Genomic DNA, 18,627 nt, shown 5'->3' with positions numbered 1-18,627 from the left:
AAACAAAGGATGTAGGATAGTGAGAGGAGAACACTTGATTTGGGAATCAGTAAATATGCAAATCTCAAGTGTTATAGGCACAAGAAACACCTGCAGATTCTTGGGTCCCACCCAGACCTAATGAATGAAGCTCTCTGGCGTGTAGTCCAGGAAATTTTAGTTTAACTGGGTTCCCAGGAGATTATGACCCAGGTGGCCAGCAATGCTACAATGGTGTGATATGATCAGCCAAACGTTTCTCTTCTGGGAAGATGCCATTGGCTGATGTAAAGCTATCGTTATTCATCTCTCACTTGTAATAGAAAATCCCGCTTAAAACTATGAGCATCTTAGAGTCTCGTAGTCTTCTTAATATTCTAAAGACAAAACAAAAACACATGCCCATTTAATCAAATGCTGCCCCAAAGAATAGCAGCAGCTAGTCTGTCTTCCTGTCTGTGATCTGGAGAAAGTGTTTTAGCTTTCCAGAAAGTAGTGGGGAGAAAAAGAGATGATTTGATTAGAGTTCTGTTGGTTCTTCTTCTAGAAAACAAATAGAAAACCTTTGGGTTTTGCTCTGACTGAGAAATGTTTAAATATCCACATGTACAATCAGATAATCCCCAAAATGCCTTTCCTCTGGTCTAACTCAATTCAGATAACTGTGTATGTCTGTGAGAAACCCTCAGAGAAAACATTCAGGCCAAATGATCTCATGCCTGGATTTTGCAAAACAATATGTGCACAAGACCAGAATTTATATCATCATTGAATATGTGCAGTTCCCATTCCAGCCCCAGGACACTCTTCAGCAACGTGGCTTCTTCACCGCGTCTGAGTCACTTCCTAGGCCTGGGTCCAGGGTAGCCTGCAGACCCCCGGGCACCATGCAGGCCACATCAGGAAGCAGTTCTGCACTATTTCTAGGAATGGCGTCTTTGAAAATTATTTTACACTTATCTCACCCACTTTGTTATCCCAAATGTTTTTATAAAGGGAAGAGGGGTATTTTGACCAAAAATGATCTGTTTTTTTTTTCTCAAAATAATTTCCACTTTCTATCATGTCCAACTGCATAAGAAATCAAAGGCACACCATGGTGATAATGCCTGACAATCCTGGAGATAGTGAACTAATCTTTTGGGACAAAATCATGGTCATCTGTTTGCTGCCTTGGGGAACAAGCTGCATTTGCATCTCTGTTTGGGGGGTGTCGAGGGATTCTGACTCCACCTCTTGTTTTCCAGGGTGATCAGAGACGCAGGAAAATTTGTTCTGCATTGAACCTCTGGCCAGAAACAATTGATAATAACACTTCTTGGTACTTACATTAACCATACTACATTTTTGTGGTTGAAAAGCTTTGACATCATTTTTCCTGGTTGTTTTTTCTGGAAGAGTTGCTGTCTACTTTGTATATGCAATCTATGCAGATATTGTCCTAAAGGGAGGAGATGAGGCTAGAGTTTTCAGACAGGCCTATTCAGAAAAGTATCCTAGAGGCTGTCCTGGGCTCCCTGGCTGGAGACACACCAAACTGGGTGATAATCTGGGTGATCACCAAACAAGGTGATGTATCTGAACCAATCACCCACATGTTGCCTGCTCCAAATTAACTCTTTTGGCTTTGTTATCTGAAATCTCACCTTGGGAAACTCACTGGAATTGATAGAGCTCCTCTTTAAGAGATAGAATAGGAATGAACTAGGGACTTAGAATGTTGTTCCTTATCTCTTACTACCTTACTGAGCTGGTCCTATAAGACTCAGGTAACACAAAGTTCTTTCTTTATTGGTTCATTTGTCCTTCTGTGGAGCCTCACAGTCTAGAGCTGTGTTGTCATTTCTTGTTTGTGATTCACTTTCCCTACTAGCTGCCCTGAAGGTAGGAACTCTGTGACACTTTTCATTGTGTCTCCACTGGGCTGGCACATAGTCATTATAATATTAGGGTGAGGCCCAGTGTCTACAACTGTAAAATGGGTGTGCTGATGGTAATGACACCTTAGGGTGTCTGTGAGCATGAGATGAGATCATCCCTGTCAAAATGTCAATCAGCTGTGAAGCACTGCACAAACAGAAGTCATAATAGTAACTTGCCAGGAGGTGGGAGAGAAGCCCCAAAGAGGAACACGCAAGCCTCACTGCTTCGAATAATTTCCTGTGGCCAGTTCTAAGTGATCACACTACTAAGTCACTAGACACAGGACTTTGCTCTGTCTTGGCATTAAGATCCTTTGCCCTGTGTAAACCTGAAAGGACTCTGACCCCTAAGGTGTTCTTAGAGTTTGTCTTTCTATAGTATGACTAATTGGAGGTTGGAAAATCAGACGCTATTTTTCACAGAATCTTTTGATAAGTCATTTGGCAGGCAACTGCATTCATTATTAAGGTTAAGAAACAAGGATGCACTCGTTTCCTGTATGGATCTGAGAGAGTGGGAGACTGTAGGGACTTAGAAAAGCAATGCCAGTCGCCTCTTCTCTCCGTGGAGAACTTGTCTCCCCTTCTAGCCATCTGTGTGCAGCTATTTGGGCAGGGATGGAGAACTGTAGTTCAAGCTTTCTCACCTTGAAGTAAAGTCAGTAGGGCTGTGTCATTGGAATGCCAAGAGTTTCAACAGAGACACGAAGAAGCTCTCTTGGCCCCCACAGGAAGCATAGCAACCACAGCAAAGGAGCAACCACAGCAAAGGAGCCCCAGCCCATCATTTCACCAGGCCCTAGGCCATCGCCAGCTCTCAGAAATGGTGTTTCATTTAAAAAGTAGCTGAAATGTTAATAGAAGAGGATTGGAAAGCAACATACCTGTATTTAAACAAGACAGAAAAAAGAAATAGAAAAAGTTTTTTTTTTTTTTTTTTTTTTTTTTTTAACTACTGCACTAAATAGATAGTGTTCACTTATGGTTCATGCAACATTGAATCAACAGTACTTTTTGCGGAAATTCTGGAGGGACGTTCTGAGCTGGTTCAAGTTATTTAGAGACTGGTGATGCTGGTGTCTTACTATGTTTTTAAATTTATGTGGAAAATAAATTACTTGAGGTAAAAGCCAATGTGCTATAATGGTGGGAAATGGAGATAAGAAATAATTGCATGCAAGATTCAAAATTAAGGAACTGAAAAGAGTGGGGATGAGGAAGAAACAGAGTAAAACTTATTCTGTGAATTGTCATTTGTGGCATTTAGTGCAGCTGCTGTCAAACTAAATGAGTGGGAAGAAGGACTTTGGTAGAGGTTGGGCGAGAGCGTTGGCTCTAACCATGTAACCCATACAAACCTTTCTAGGTTGTGCTCATAATTGGATTGTGCCTAATTGGAGATAGTGTTTCCTCAGGAGAAAGAGGGATTCAGAGGATCACAGGATTGCTCTCACAATCATAAGCATAAAAGCACCAGCCTGTGCTTATAAGATTGAATGTGATATATCTTTACATTTCGAGACTTCCCAAAGACCTCTGCTCTGTGATTGTTTTCACTGTTTTCGCAACTAGAATTTCAAAGGTCCCCTGTACTTACAAGATCTTTCATTCCTTATTCATACTCATGGTTTCTTTTCCTATGCTTGTCCTTAATCTTTTATTTCTTCTTCCAAATATTGTTTTGGTTTTTACTTTTGCTTTTCTTTTCCACCAACCTCCTTTCTCTGTAGAAAACTGACTTATATTTTTCAGTTTTTAGAAATGGAAACTGGCCCTCTTATCACTCAAAGCAGAGAGAAAGAAGGTAATCTCCTTTCCCGTGACTCTCCTTTGCTTGCTTTTTGCCACATTCATCACACCATTGTCTTGTTTTAGGACCCCACATCTTAGAGCAATAATGTGAAAGGTTTAAAAGAACTGTAACCCCGAGGCCATTTGCAGAGTGTTCATTCTGTAAGTACAAAGTTTAAGTGAGTTTGAATGTCAGCTTATCTCAGATTCCCATTTGTAGTTCATTAAATGAGCTACAAATGATAAATATACTCAGTTTATTCCTCTAATCTTGTACAGGCTGAACTCAGGATCTGCCTGAATATGTCTGGTCCTTTTCCAAGTCTACGCAATTTCCAGCGATTGCTTCCTCATAACTCTTCTCTGTGATCCACAGTTCTTCTCTACTTGCCAAGCTGTGCATTATGTGGGGGAGATTGTGTGCTAATGGTTTTCTTTTTGGCTATTTTTTATGTTTATAAATTTAAAAAATAAGCTATGCACTACTTTCAGGCAGTCAGGAATCAAATCTATGCATCTTTTCTCTAATCAAATGCTCAGTGAGCACCTACCAGGAGCCAGGCATTGTGCCTGTTTCTGGGGCTGTGGTGATGACAATTATAGAAACACATGTGCCTGCCCTCCTGATGCTTACAGTCAAGCACTTGCATTATAAAAAGAGGAAATGGTCTTAGGTGTAACCCATAGAGACTCATGTAGCACCAATCAAAGAAGAAAATGGCATTATTAGATTTATGTAGAAATCTCTTGCTATCATTGTTTAATTGAATGCTATCTTCTTACTCTTAGCAATGAGGAAGACCTTTTGCTCAGCATTCTCACAATGAGAATTCTGCATATGTTTTATAAGAGTAGCTATCAAACTGACCCTTTCTTTTTCTGTTATGCTATTTATCTCTTCCAGGTCTTATTTGTAAGGAATTCTTGCAGAACTTATTTGTGTTAAGCATTTAACTTGTCCCTAGAAGGCTTCGTTGACTCCCGACACACTAGAGCCCTAGGCACATACTGAATAAATGTCAAAAGGACTTGAGAAAGAGATTTTTAACTTTCTGGGCGGGTAGAGAGGGGAGACTATGTTCCCTAGGTATAATATACATTTTCTATTGCAATTGCTCATTTGGGCCACTTGATTAAAGGAAGTAAGAAGTCCTAGGTAATTCTTTTTTCATCAGCAATTTCTGTAGCCCAAAATCATACTAGATTTTGTGTAGCATCCAAGAGAAGATGACCTTCTGTGAATGAAAGGTGGTGTTATTATAAGCAGTGCTTTTGTTACAATTCTGTTACTAATGGCCTTTACTGGGATGTTAAGTTCCTAATAGGCTCTGGAATCCTATAATGTTATGTCTTAGCTTTCATGATCAATTTGGAACACCCTTACCTTATTACTTCTTGAAGAGTCTTAACCAACACATACAACAAACCTAATTCTTTTACCATGTGACAGCCTTAGGGTCTTTGAAGACAGCTGCTTTGCAAATCAAAAATCCCTGTTACCCTCACAAATTCCTCATGTACTCTCCTGGCTGCCTGCTTCCCAAGTCAATTGAATGAATAATACATTTCTTTCTTTCTTGTATCCCTTACATTGGTCCCTACTTTCTTTCTCTTTCAACACCTTTACCTACACTTCTGTGAAAACGACCTCCCCATAGAAACGAACAGATGGTTGAAATCTTGGGAAATGTAATAAGATCACACTGATTTTTTTTTTAAAGATAGATTTATTTATACAAGCAGTGGGTATAGTCAGAAGTGTGGGTGGGTGAGAGAATTCACCAGAGCCAGAAGGGAGAGCAGAGCAGACAGACTGACGAAGTACACTGCTGAGGGGAGCAGCGGGTGGCAGGAGAGGTCTGCGCGCCCGATCAGACTGATTTTTATGATTGTGTTTTGAAGAACATGGGAATCAAACAATTCCTATAATCACTGCTGGTCATTCTGGGGCAGGATATAACAAGGTATTTAGCTTTAGTTTTACTTATAGTCTTGGTCTCTTTGGCAAGACTTTTGGACACAGGAGAGTAGTGTGCCTCCTTTAAGTCAGAGGAAAGAGCTAAAATCTAGCCAGAGAAAGCAACTGCTATAGAAATACTTCTGTATCTCAGAATTCCTCCCCTACCTTATAGGACCCAAAGTTAGCACAAAAGCTCTTTGATGATAACGCCATGTTTTATAACCTTTTATTCTTGGTTCACGAGCATAGTGCCTAGCCCACATTCACCATTGTAAATATTTACTAATTATTGATTCCAGGTTGGAGGGTTAAGGGGTGACTAAAACTAGATAGGGAAAACATATTATGGAGGAAAACCATTGCTGGAGAGCCAAGGCAGGATGTGGGGACAACAGTATATTCTCGGACACCTTACATCCAGAAGCAAATCTAAGCTGCATGAAGGCAGGAGCTCTGTTCACTGCATGAGCCAAGAACGTGTCCTCAGAAGTGGGAAGAGATGGACTGAAAGACCCAGTGATGCAGAGCTGCATTTCAAGGGTTTGATGGGACAACTTTCAACCAGAGAGGCTATTCTCTGACCCATGCTGCTAACCCTGTCTCTGGGGCCTAGGGGATTTAAAAGAGAGGTCCTCAAACTGATTTGGGGTAAAAAGGTAGGAAGTAAGGTGAAATGCAGAAAAGGAGCTTCCTAGATAGAGTTGGAATGAGGAGATTGGGGCTTGATGAGGAAGCAGTCCCATCTGAGAGAGAAAAACTCTTTGAGTCATGTTTCAATCATTTTCATGAATTACTTGAGTCCAGACTGACTTACTATTTCTGTATATCCCTTTGCCTAATTCTCAGAGTGGCAAGGCACTTAAAAATGGACAGAGAGATGCGCTGTATGGCAGTCAAGGGGACAAGGAGAAGATTAGCCTCTTCTCCAACCGAACTCCCACAGCACCAGGACTTGCCCAGGGCAGGCCAGCCAGGCAGGAGCCTTGGAAAAGTCACCCAAAGAAAACTCTTACAAAGGACTCTTCTGTTTGGGAACTGCCTGGGTGCCCTCTTCATCACAAACCCTGCCATTTCTGTGATTCCACGAGTGATAGATATTTTTTAAACAGAGGAACCAGATCTTTCTGATAACACGTTCATTGAAACATTCCCACCCTACCACAGCTGGAAAAGTTCTCCAGCCAGAACATTTGAGGAGAAACAAATCAAGAAAACAGTTGCTTGGCCCAGGGGGTCCCTCTCCCTTGATGAGTGGGTCTTAAGGTAATGGGGACTCCTGAGGCCTCTCCACTCAGCAGTCCCTGGGCCCTGCAAAGGAAACCATGCAAGTGCCCCCACTTGTGTATGGCCCTTTGCAGGGAAAATGTTCTGGCCCCAAACCTCTCCCCTCAATTTACTAAACACTTGCTCTGTGGTGGTGGTGGGGCTGGGGGCTTGGAAGAGGAGCCTGAAATGTAACAACCATTTCCTAAGTAAGACAACCCTGTAACTCTACCACCAGCCAATTGAGATGTCAACCCTTACAACTACTCTGTGGGATTTTATAACTTGTGACAACTCTGTGAGATCGATTTGATAATACTAGTTTTAGAAAGGAGAAAAATGAAAACACTAAGGGGTTAAATAAGGTAAATGGGAAACAAAAGCTTCCAACACAGGGCTCGCTGAGTGTAATGATAACAGCTAACAGATATTGAACTTCTATTACCTGCCAGGCATGTTTTTTTTTTTTTTTTTTTTTTTTTAAGATTTATTTTTATTTTATTTATACAAGCACTGGGGTACAGTCAGAGGCGCGGGAGGGTGAGAGAATTCACTAGAGCCAGAGAGGGGAGCAGAGCAGGCAGAAGGACTGAAGTACACTGCTGAGGGGAGCAGCGGGCGGCAGGAGAGGTCTGCGCGCCATGTGGGAGGAGGGTCTGCGTGCCATGCACTCAGTCAGGGATCAAACCGGCGCTGCAGAGGCTGCGGGCAGCTTCGCAACCCAGCGCTCAACTGCTGCACCACCGGGGAGGTCCCATGGTTTCCTTTTTGAGTTGCTTTTTATTAAGATATAATTGCCATATAACACTATAACTTTAAGGCATACAACCTGCTGATTTGATACGTTTATATATGGCAACGTGATTATCACAAAAGGTAACCTACACCTCTATCATGTCATATTGATTATTTTTCTTTTTTTATAGTGGGGACAATTACAATATAGTCCCAGCAACTTCAAAATTTGTAATATAGCGTGGTTGACTTACAATCCCTATACTGTACCTTAGAGTTCCAGAACTTATTTATCGACTGGTTGCAAGTCTGTACTCCTAAATGGCAGGTACCCCAACTCCCCCGCCCTCCAAGCATTGTTGTAAGCACTGTACATGCACCCACTCCCAACAGCCCTCCAAAATGGGAAATATGATGATGGTTTTCCTGCTTTTACTTATGAGGAAACTGAAGCACACATGAAATAGCTTGTCTGAGGTCACAATTTTACCTGAGAGGCTGGGTTTGAACCTAGACAAGTAATCTGTGCTCATCAGAATCTCATCCTTCCTCTCTTTGGCCTGCTCAGGCTGGTAGCAGAAGGCATTGCGAACCTGGAATGCAGGACACATGGTATTACACAAATTGAGAATTTTTTTTTCCCCTAAAGATTGAAATATTTGGGATCTTAATAAGATATATGAAAACCATGGGGATTTCCTCCAGGAGATTGCTGTCTGGGTTAGTCACTAACTAGTGCAGAAACAGGCCTTATTTAGAGCAACGGGATTTAAAATTGGCGCAAACAAAATTTTTACTAACCTAAGGAAAGGTTTAAGTATTATGTGAAAAAAAGAAAGCTACAAGACTACCTGCAGGGTCTTGGTGGCACAAAAGGATATATTAAAATGATGAACTTAGAGATAGTTCTTTTTAAAGGGTTTTTTCAAAAAAAAATTTTTTTTTTTTGGTAAAGATTTGTTTTTTTATACAAGCACTGGGGACAGTCAGAAGCACAGGAGGGTGAGAGAATTCACCAGAGCCAGAGCGGGGAGCAGATTTTTTTCAATTTTTTAATCTAGCAGTAAAGAAAAATATTTCCATGGTATATATTTTTCCCTTAGTTCAACAAGGATATTTGAGCAGCTACTGTGCTAGTGGCCCAATGAAATAGGCATCTCAGCCTTGCCTTGGAGAAGGCTGCATTGTGGTGCGGGAAGTTTGGGTAGGGGTGTCTTCCCTCCACCACCATCCTGGATTCTAAAAAGAGCTTTAACCCAGAATGGCTGGGCCAGCTTTTGAAGCAGGCAGAAGTTCATGTTGTCTATTTCCTGCCATCTCCTTTTTACTTCCTGCTCCTGTCCCCCAGCCAAATTCCCCAGCATAGAGAAGGGAGCTTAGAATTTGCAGCCTTAAACTACATCGCTCCCCTTCACTCCACATAAAATGTCCCTTAGAGTTGAACAATTCCATTGCCAAAAATTAATAGCCTTGCATGTCTTATTCTTTTCCATGTCTCCTACCTGGAAGTGAAATCAGTATTATATGTACACAAAGAAAAGTCTTGCCACCTTTCAACTCACCCTTCTATTTTTTAATTGAGTGATAAATCAATGGATTTCACTATAATAGAAGATGAAAAGCTATTTGATTTTGGTTTCAGATTTCACATTACAACTAATATCTTCGAAACTACCATTTGTTACAATGCAATCCACTTCAATAAAAAAATTAAATACATATATATATATAAACTATCACCTGTTGAACTTGGTGTTGTATCAAAAAATATTCACTATTGTCTAGAAATGCTATTGAAATCTATTCCTTTTCCTCATATATACGTGCATGAGAATGGATTTTCTTTTTTATATATATATTTTTTTACATCATTCTTCATTTTTGGACAACGTATGCTTTCTCATCTCGATTATAGTCCCTGTGAAATTCCCACCACCAGTTCACCTGTGTGCCATCACCATAGTCCCTTGTGCTCTTCCCACCTCTGTTTTGATCCTACTCTCCTCTCCTCCCCTGTACAGTATCTCTGGTTTATAGTCACCTGTTGATTTTGATATTTACTTTATATAATTTTTTATTATATATTTTATAATTTATTATAATTTTTTTCTTGATCCCTTATTTGGGTCCTCTACATTCCTCCTAAAAATGAAACAATCCAGTATTTTTCTTTTTCTTCCTGGCTTATTTCGCTGAGCATGATCCTTTCCAGCTCCATCCATGTTGCTGCAAATGGCATGAGTTTATCTTTTTTGATTGCTGAGTAATATTCCATTGTGTATATGTACCACATCTTCTTGATCCTGTCATCTATTTTTGCACATCTGGATTGTTTCCATAGCTTACCTATTGTAAATAGTGCTGCAATAAACATAGGGGTGCAGGTGTCCTTTTGAGTTAATGTTTTTGTGTCCTTTGGGTTGATACCTAGGTGTGGAATTGCTGGATCATATGGAAGCTCCATTTTTAGCAGTTTGAGGAACCTCCACACAGCTTTGCATAGGGGTTGGACCAGTTTGCATCCCCACCAGCAGTGTAAGAGAGTTGCTTTTTCTCCACAATTTTGCCAACAATTGTTGCTAGCTTTTTTAATTTGTGCCATTCTCACTGGTGTAAGATGGTATCTCATTGTGGTTTTGATTTGCATTTCTCTGATAATTATGTTGAACATTTTTTCATATGCCTGTTGGCCAATTGCATTTCCTCTTTGGAGAAGTGCCATTTTAGCTCCTCTGCCCATTTTTTGACTGGGTTGTTTACTTTTTTTGTTGAGTTTCATCAGCTCTTTGTAGATCTTCGTGATCAGTCCCTTATCATTAGTACTGTGTGCAAAAATTTTCTCCCAGTCAGTGGGGTGTCTCTTTGTTTTGCTTAATGTCTCTATTGCTTTACGGAAGCTCTTTAATTTGATGTAGTCCCAGCGGCTTATCCTTTCCTTCACTATCTTTTTCCTGATTATACTTCAACCAAACAACACTGAAACAACTTGAATGCAGAAGCAAGTATGAGCATCCATCTCTTCTCTAAATCACACATAATGGAGAGCTGCAAAAATATAAAACAATGTCATTTTCCCTATTTGCTTTTTAGTTTTAGAAAATATATTTCTATTGAGATTAAAAAATCCAGTAACCTAAAATTCACCATGTTAGCCATTTTAAACTTTACAATTCTGTAATTTCCAGTATATTCACAAGGTTGTACAATCATTACCACTATTTAATTTCAGAACACTTTTATCACTCCCCAAATTAGCCCTTACCCATTAGCATTCACTCTCCATTTTTCCTTTCCTTTGTCCCAGTAACCATCAATTTACTTTTTGTCTCTCTAGATTTACCTATTCTGAATATCTCATCTAAATGGGCTTTTCTGTTTTTAACATCTGTCTGTATTGTACCATCAATATGTCATTCCTTTCATGGCATAATAATATTCCACTGTACAGCTGTACCACATTTGACTTGAACATGTGGTTTCAGCTTTTTTATAAAGCTGATCTAAACATTTATGTGCAAGTTTTTATTTAAATACCTGTTTTTCAGTTGTCTTGCCTATATACCTAGGAGTAGAGTTATTGGATCATGTTTAACCTTAAGTTTAGCTTTATTCAAACTGTTTCCCAAGCATATACATCATTTTACATTACCACCAGCAAAGTGTTTCTTCCTATCCTTACCAGATCTTGTTATTGTCTCTTTCTTTTTATTGTTGTCATCTTAATGGGTGTAGAGTAGTATCTTATTGTGGTTTTGTTCTATATTTCCTAAATGATTAATGATGCCAAAAATCTTCTTATATGCTGATTGGTCATTTGTTTATCTTTTTTAGAAAATGTTCGGGTCCTTTGTCCATTTAAAAAATTGGGTTGCTTGTCTTTTTGCTATTGAGTTATAAGATCTTTTTATGTTCTGGATACTAGATCCTTATCAGATATATGATTTACAGATATTTTCTCCTATTCTGTATATCTTTTTTACTTTATTGAAAGTGTCCTTTGACACCAAAAGTTTAAATTTTGAGGAAGTGTAATTTATCTTATTTTCTTTCGTTTCTTGTGTTTTGGTGTCATATTTAAGAATCTAATGCTAAAGCCAAATCAATAAGACTCCCATGTTTTCTCTTAAGAATCTTATAGTTTCAGTTTACAATAGCTAAGCTTTGGAAACAACCCAAATGCCCAAAAATAGATGACTGGATCAAGAAGATGTGGTACATATACACCATGAAATATTACTCAGCATTCAAAAAAGATAAACACATGCAATTTGCAGCAACATGGATGGCGCTGGAAGGGATCATGCTCAGCGAAATAAGCCAGAAAGAAAAAGAAAAATACCGATGGTCTCACTCAGAGCAGTAATCTAGAAAACTTAAATAAGGGACCAGGAAAATGAATGACTATAAGAAAGTAAAATCAAAATCAACAGAGAACTATGAACCAGAGACACTCTGTGGGGGGTGAGGGGCGGGGAGGGGAGGGATTGGGGTCAAAATAAGGGGGTTGCAATTGTATGGGGAATATAAAAATAAAATTTATTAAAAAAAATAATAAAGAATCTTATAGTTTTAGCTCCTATATTTAGGTCTTTTATTAATTTTGAGTTCATTGTTTTATAAGGTGTGAGGTAAGGGTCCAATAAACTTATTAGGTAAGAGGTCCTTATAAACTGGCCATGAGATATTGAAATATAAGACTTGGGTTTGTAGATACTTGGTGTCTGTTAGAATTTCCCATGCAGCAAATTATCATTATGAGCATATCTACAAAGAGTTCTCTTAGTATATAGAGAAAATGAAACCCAAACATGAATTTTCTTTAAAGATTTATGTATGTATGTATGTATATAAGAGCTGGGGTACAGGCCAGAGATGTAGAGGGTGAGAGATTCACCAGAGACAGAGTGGGAAGCAGAACAGGCAGACTGACTGGAATACACTGCTGAGGGGAGCAGCGGGTGAGTCAGGAAATGTCTGCTGCTCCATGTGCGTCCCTCCCTGGCCGAGGATTGAACTCGTGCTGCAGTGGCTGCGGATAGCTTCATAGGTTGCATCTTAACCCCTTGCGCCACCAGGGAGTCGCCCAAACATGAATTTTAAAAAGGATTTCCTCACTATTCAACTGTCATGCAGAATGTTTGTTAGGTACATTATTAGAAAAATGACCCATAAGTAAATAATGGTCCTGTTTAGGGCTTAAACAATAGACTGTGAGACAAGAAGCCAACACTTGGTATTCCTACACCTTTCCTACTTGCCATGGCCCAAGATAATAATTAAACCACCACATCTGTAGATTGTACTTCGTAAACTGTTAGCAACTATTGCTCAGCTCATAATTTCCTTGAAGACTGCGAGACGTTGGATTTAAAAATGCAATAAAGCTGTCACCTCATTAAAATTCAACGTATGCATCTAAACAGGTATTATCAAATGGTCTTACTTTGCAATATTGAGAAATAAGATAAATTAATACATTTTTTCTAAGTGAATTCACAATGTAGCTCCTTGAGGAACGGAGTAAATGCACAACAATCTCTTACATTAAAATATTAACAAGTTGCTGACATTGCTACCCTCAGATTGGCATATTTCTTCTGCTTACAATATCATGAGTTTGGAAGCTTTGGGAAATGTTCTGGGCCGAGAGGAATAGAGGCTATGCTTCTGGACCACAGCCAATTTCAGACAAAGAATAAGAAAGATTTACTAAATTGTTTTCTAAGTTTGAAATTGTTTCTCCTGAATTCCTTTTGTGTTATCAGTAAACACGGCAGTTGCTTTTTCTTTTGAGATCTCTGCGGTCACAATGCAGTTTAAATAATTGTTTATTTTTGAACTGGCATATATCATACTGTCTTTTATCCTATGCTGAAGTGGCTACTTTCTTTCAGGTCAAATAAAGTTCATATTTCTAAGAGAATTTTGCATTAACAGAAATAATTCCACATTACAAACACAGAGATGGTTTCTGATGTAACTTTATTTTTAGGATGTGTTTATTGACTATTTTTTCATGTTAATTTTGATCCCATCAACAATCAATAAATGCATTAAGAGTTGCACTGGAACTTTATTTTGACTTGAGGATCAATAATTCCATTAGTATTTGAGGGCCTTATCTAGTTTACAAAGCTACAAAGGTTTCTTTAGTTTTTTTGTATAACTGCAAAAAAACCCAAAAACCTCAAAAGAAAGAAAACTTTTTGCTTGTCATTTAATTGTTGAACTGGCTAATGAGGTAAGATTCATCAGGAATACTGATTTAGACCACCACAATAAATCACAATATTTTATTCAATCCAACCTGGATAAATGTCTGAAAAGAATCTCCCACCCTCCATCAAACCTGCATCATGTAGTTCCCTGGAAGAGTCTTTCCCATAGTCCATTAGATGGTATTTTCCATCATGCTGGAAAGTATTCTGTTTGCACTATCTAACATAGCTATAGTCTGAATAATTGCATATAAGTTGGTATCTTTAGTGCCTGAAGGCCTCTCCTTGGCTTGGGTAATGTGGAAAGTATGGCTGGTTCAACTTTACAATCTTGTGGTAAAGGGAAGGACTTGATATTGGTCTTGAAAGTTTCAAGAAGGGAAGCATCTGTTTTGCATATCCTGTAGCCAATAGCCCTTCCCATTCAGGTAGGGATATCACGTTCACCACACCTCCACTGAGATCCAGCTGCTTGTCCCATATTCACTATTTCCTTGACTGGCACGAGCTGTCATGCAACCCCCATACCTTACCCACCCTCCAACCCCAGCCTGGAAATCCAGAGCCATCCTTGACTTCTTTTCCTTCTCAGACCACCCAGTGGGTGCTGCAAGCCCACCACTGCCTTCCACAGTTCTGGGTTGGTAGATACCTGGTGTCTGTTGGATGGATCTCATCATTTTTGGTCTTATAGCCCATCCAATTCATCTCACATAGCTGCCAGAGCAACCTTTTTAAAATAAGAGAAGATCCATCCTGACATTTAAAACCTCCCATGGTTTCCCAGGGATCTGGGATTTGACCAAGGATCACTGATGGTCCCACTAACATCGACCTGCTCCCCAGTCAGTTTCTTCTCAAGTCTCACTATTCTGTTTCCATCAGCCATTTGCTCTGTGGTACTTTGGGGCCTTTATGCATGCCATCTCCGTTGTCTGAGTGGACCACCTTCTACCTTTTCCCTCTGAACGCCTATGAACTCCTGAAAGCAATGTCTCCCCACTTCCCCCTCCAGAGGGCCTCTTCTAATGCCCTCCTCCAAGTGTCTTCACAGCTGTTGGACTTCCTTGGCACCTACTATTATCTTTAACACAGCACTTTTACCTCGATCCTTCTCTCTCACCCCCAAAGCCTGGATGTCTCTAGAGAACCAAGACATTCAATCTCTATCTCCCTAGGTTTGGCACAATTTCTATTTCCCTAGGTTAGGGCTCACCATGTCTGTTAGATGCATACTAGAAATTAAAGCTATTTATTTAATTCTGGTTTCATTGGCAATCAAAATATGCATTGATCTTCATTGAACAGCATTCACTAGATGTTTGGCTCTTTGAGGATGGAGTCCAAGCTTAGCCATCTTCATATCCCCATTACACATTGTAAATGTTTAGCAAACATTCAACAAAATTACTCCTGATTGTGGAAAACAATTTCTCTTATTGTTTTTCTTAATTTCTTTGTAAAAATTGATATATACTTCATATACCAAAAAATGTATTCATTTCAAGTATACAGTTCAGTGGCTTTCAGTATCTTATTACCTTTACCATGATCTGATTTTAGAACATTTTTGCTACCCCCAAGAGAAAGCTCATTGACCATTTCTGCATACTTCCTCCTACCTCCAGTCTCTACCCTGTTCCTTGTCTCTGGATTTGCATATTTTATATATTTCATGTAAGTGGAACCATACAATATATAGGGTTTTGTTACTGGCTTCTTTTACTTAGCATAATACTTTCAATGTTCACCCATGTTATAGTGTGTGTCAGTACTTCCTTTCATGACTGAATAATAAATGAATGTACAGTGTGCCAGTATACCACTTTTTGTTTGTCTATTCATCACTTGATAGGTACTTGGGTTTCCACTTCTGGGTATTATGAATAACACTGCTTGAACATTTGTATACAGGTTTGGGGTACACATGTTTTTGTTTCTCTCAGGTATATATCAAGAATAGAATTTCTGGATCATGAGGTAATTCTATGGTTCACCTGTTGTTGAGGAAATATAAGACCATTTCCCAGACAGACTGTATCATTTACAGTCCCACCAGCAATTAATGAAGGTCTCATTTTCTCCACATCTGTACCAATACTTGTCATTTTTCTTTCACTTGTCTTCTTTATTTCAGTCTTCCTGATGTGTGGTTTTCATTTGCATCTCCCTGATTGCTAATGATTTTGAATATCTCTTCATATGCTTGTTGGCCATTTGTGTATATTCTTTGAGAAAATATTCAGAGTCCTTTGCCCATTTTTAAATTGGGTTGTCTTTGTTATTGTAAGAGTTCTTTATATATTCTGGATATAAGTCTCATCAGGGACATGAGTTGTGTATATTTTCATCCACTCTCTATTCCCTCCCCCGCCCCCACACACTCTCTTGATGGTGTCCTTTTGTCACACAAAAGCTTTTAGTTGTGTTTTTTTTCTAAAGATTTATTTATACAAGAGCCTGGGATACAGGCCAGAGTCATGGGAGGGTGAGAGGATTCACCAGAAACAGAATGGGGAGCAGAAGAGGCAGACTGACTGAAATACACTACTGAGGGGAGCAGCGGGTGAGACAGAGGTCTGCCTTGCCGTGTGGGATTCTCCCTGGCTGGCCAGGAATCGAACTGGTGCTGCAGAGGCTGCGGACAGCACAGCACTGTGCTCAACCCGCTGTGCCACTGGGGAGGTCCAAAAGCTTTCAGTTTTTATAAAGTAAAATTTATATCTTTTCTCTTTTGTTACTTGTGATTTTTGTGTCATAACTAAGAAACTATTGCAAACCCAGGGTCATAAAGATTTGCTCCTATGTGTTCTTCTAGGGGCTTTATAGTTTTAGTTCTAACATTGAGGTTTATGATCCATTTTTGTGTGAGGTAAATGTTCATATTCATTCTCACACATGTATGTATCCATTTGTCCCAGGACCATTTTTTTTCTTGATAAGAACATTAATTGATTTTGAGATTGGACAAACATAAATATACTGGAAATATAAAGATAACAATTTTCTCTTTACATCTTAAAGTGAGGTGGTTAGATTATTAAACACATTTTTACAAAGCATAATTTTAATTTAATTTTGAGCAAAATAATTTCACATTTAAAATCCAAGGAATATTTATTTTTGTTTTAGTTCTACCAACTGAAGTAGTTTAAGATTTCAGACCTATGATTCATATTGCTTAAGGTTTATAAATCTGCTAGCCAAAATATTTAAGAAGACAGTCTAAGGCTCCCTTATTGATATGGTCTCCAAATTGCGCATACTCACTTGCTTTCAATTATTCTTTATGAAGGATATTTTCTAAGCAACAAATTGCTCTCTCTCCTTATTTGAACATCACTAGTTTGTGGATGTTCAGCTGAAAACAGGAAGTGAAGATGTAAACAGCACTCTAGGTAAGATCTGATTATCCTCTTGAAATGAGAGCAGAAGTGTAGCCTCCCTTGATCAATCACCCAATTTACTTACCCAGCACCATTTTTGAAAATGGTTCTTTTTTCCATTGCAGTGTTTTGAAACCCTTATTAAGAATCAGTCACCTATTAATGTGAGCAGTTATTTATAGACCTTCAGCTTCATTCCATTGACATGTATGCCTATCCATCCAGGGCTACAGTGTTTCGATTCTCATATCACTTATGAAAGTACATTATAGGAAAGGAAGCTATGTTATTGACAAGTTGGGAAGAATGGTCTCCTTGAGCTGGGAGGAATATCCAAGAGAATAAACATCTCTGGGGCATCCATTATATGTTGGGCTTGTTAGTGGGTACCTTCGCACACATTGTAATAACAACCATTAATCATCCTAGTAACCAGTGCTCTTAGGTCCCTTGCATTTAAAGGCAAGGGAACTAAAGTTTTGAGAGGTTACATAATTTGCTGAAAATCATTTAGTAACTGGTACATGAAATGGGATTTGTCCACTGTTCCTAGGAATCCAATGCCCATGGTTGTTTCATGGCAAGAAGCTTTCCTTTCTGTACTACTAATGAGAACACATTATTTCTGAAGGCAGTGGGGAGATTTGAATCAATTAATATCAAACATTTTTCTCATGATACTCCAGAAAATTAAGTGGCACTATTAACTATTTTAAAATAGTTGTCTAATAGAAAAATTTCACAGGATTATTTAAAGAAACACTCCAGCTCTAGAAACTAGTTTTATGGTTCATTTTAATTTCACCGCTTATGTTATTCTTATTTATATGATCTCAAAAGGGAATGAATGTTATTTTGCGTAATTATCATAGCACAGTGCCATTTCACTGAAAGTAAAACTGGAACTAATCTCAACTGTGTGGATTGGCCTCGTCCTTAATTCTTGTTTTCATTGAAAATCTTTCCAAGGTTGTATGAACACAGGTCATAGTTGTCAAATGAGTTCTATGTGAAATAACAGAAGTCTTAAAATAAAGATTTATGAAATCAACAAAGAAATACCTTTTTTTTTTTTTGCACAATTTGTTTAAAACAAGGCTCCATTATTTTTCTTTTCTTAATTGAGGGCACAGAGTATTCACTGAGTCCCAGAGTCTGGGCAGAAGTTTAGATAACACAGTTTCAGTCATGATAGAAACACAGTCTAGACCGTTCTGTCATCTCTTGTTAATTTCCCACTCTCACTGCTCTGCAGAGCAAGAGTCTGTTGCTTTTTCTCAGTGAAGATGCTGCACCTCAATGTTTAGATTATCCAGTGTCTCTTATGTAAGGATTCCCATGATTCAATTCCTCTTAGAAGTTAATGCCAGGAA

This window comes from Talpa occidentalis, unplaced genomic scaffold (genome assembly GCF_014898055.3).
Source record: "Talpa occidentalis isolate TD23 unplaced genomic scaffold, MPIMG_talOcc4v2.1 talOcc4.6, whole genome shotgun sequence".
NCBI lineage: Eukaryota > Metazoa > Chordata > Mammalia > Eulipotyphla > Talpidae > Talpa > Talpa occidentalis.
The sequence above is the reverse complement of the archived record's forward strand: the minus strand, read 5'-3'. Positions refer to the sequence as shown.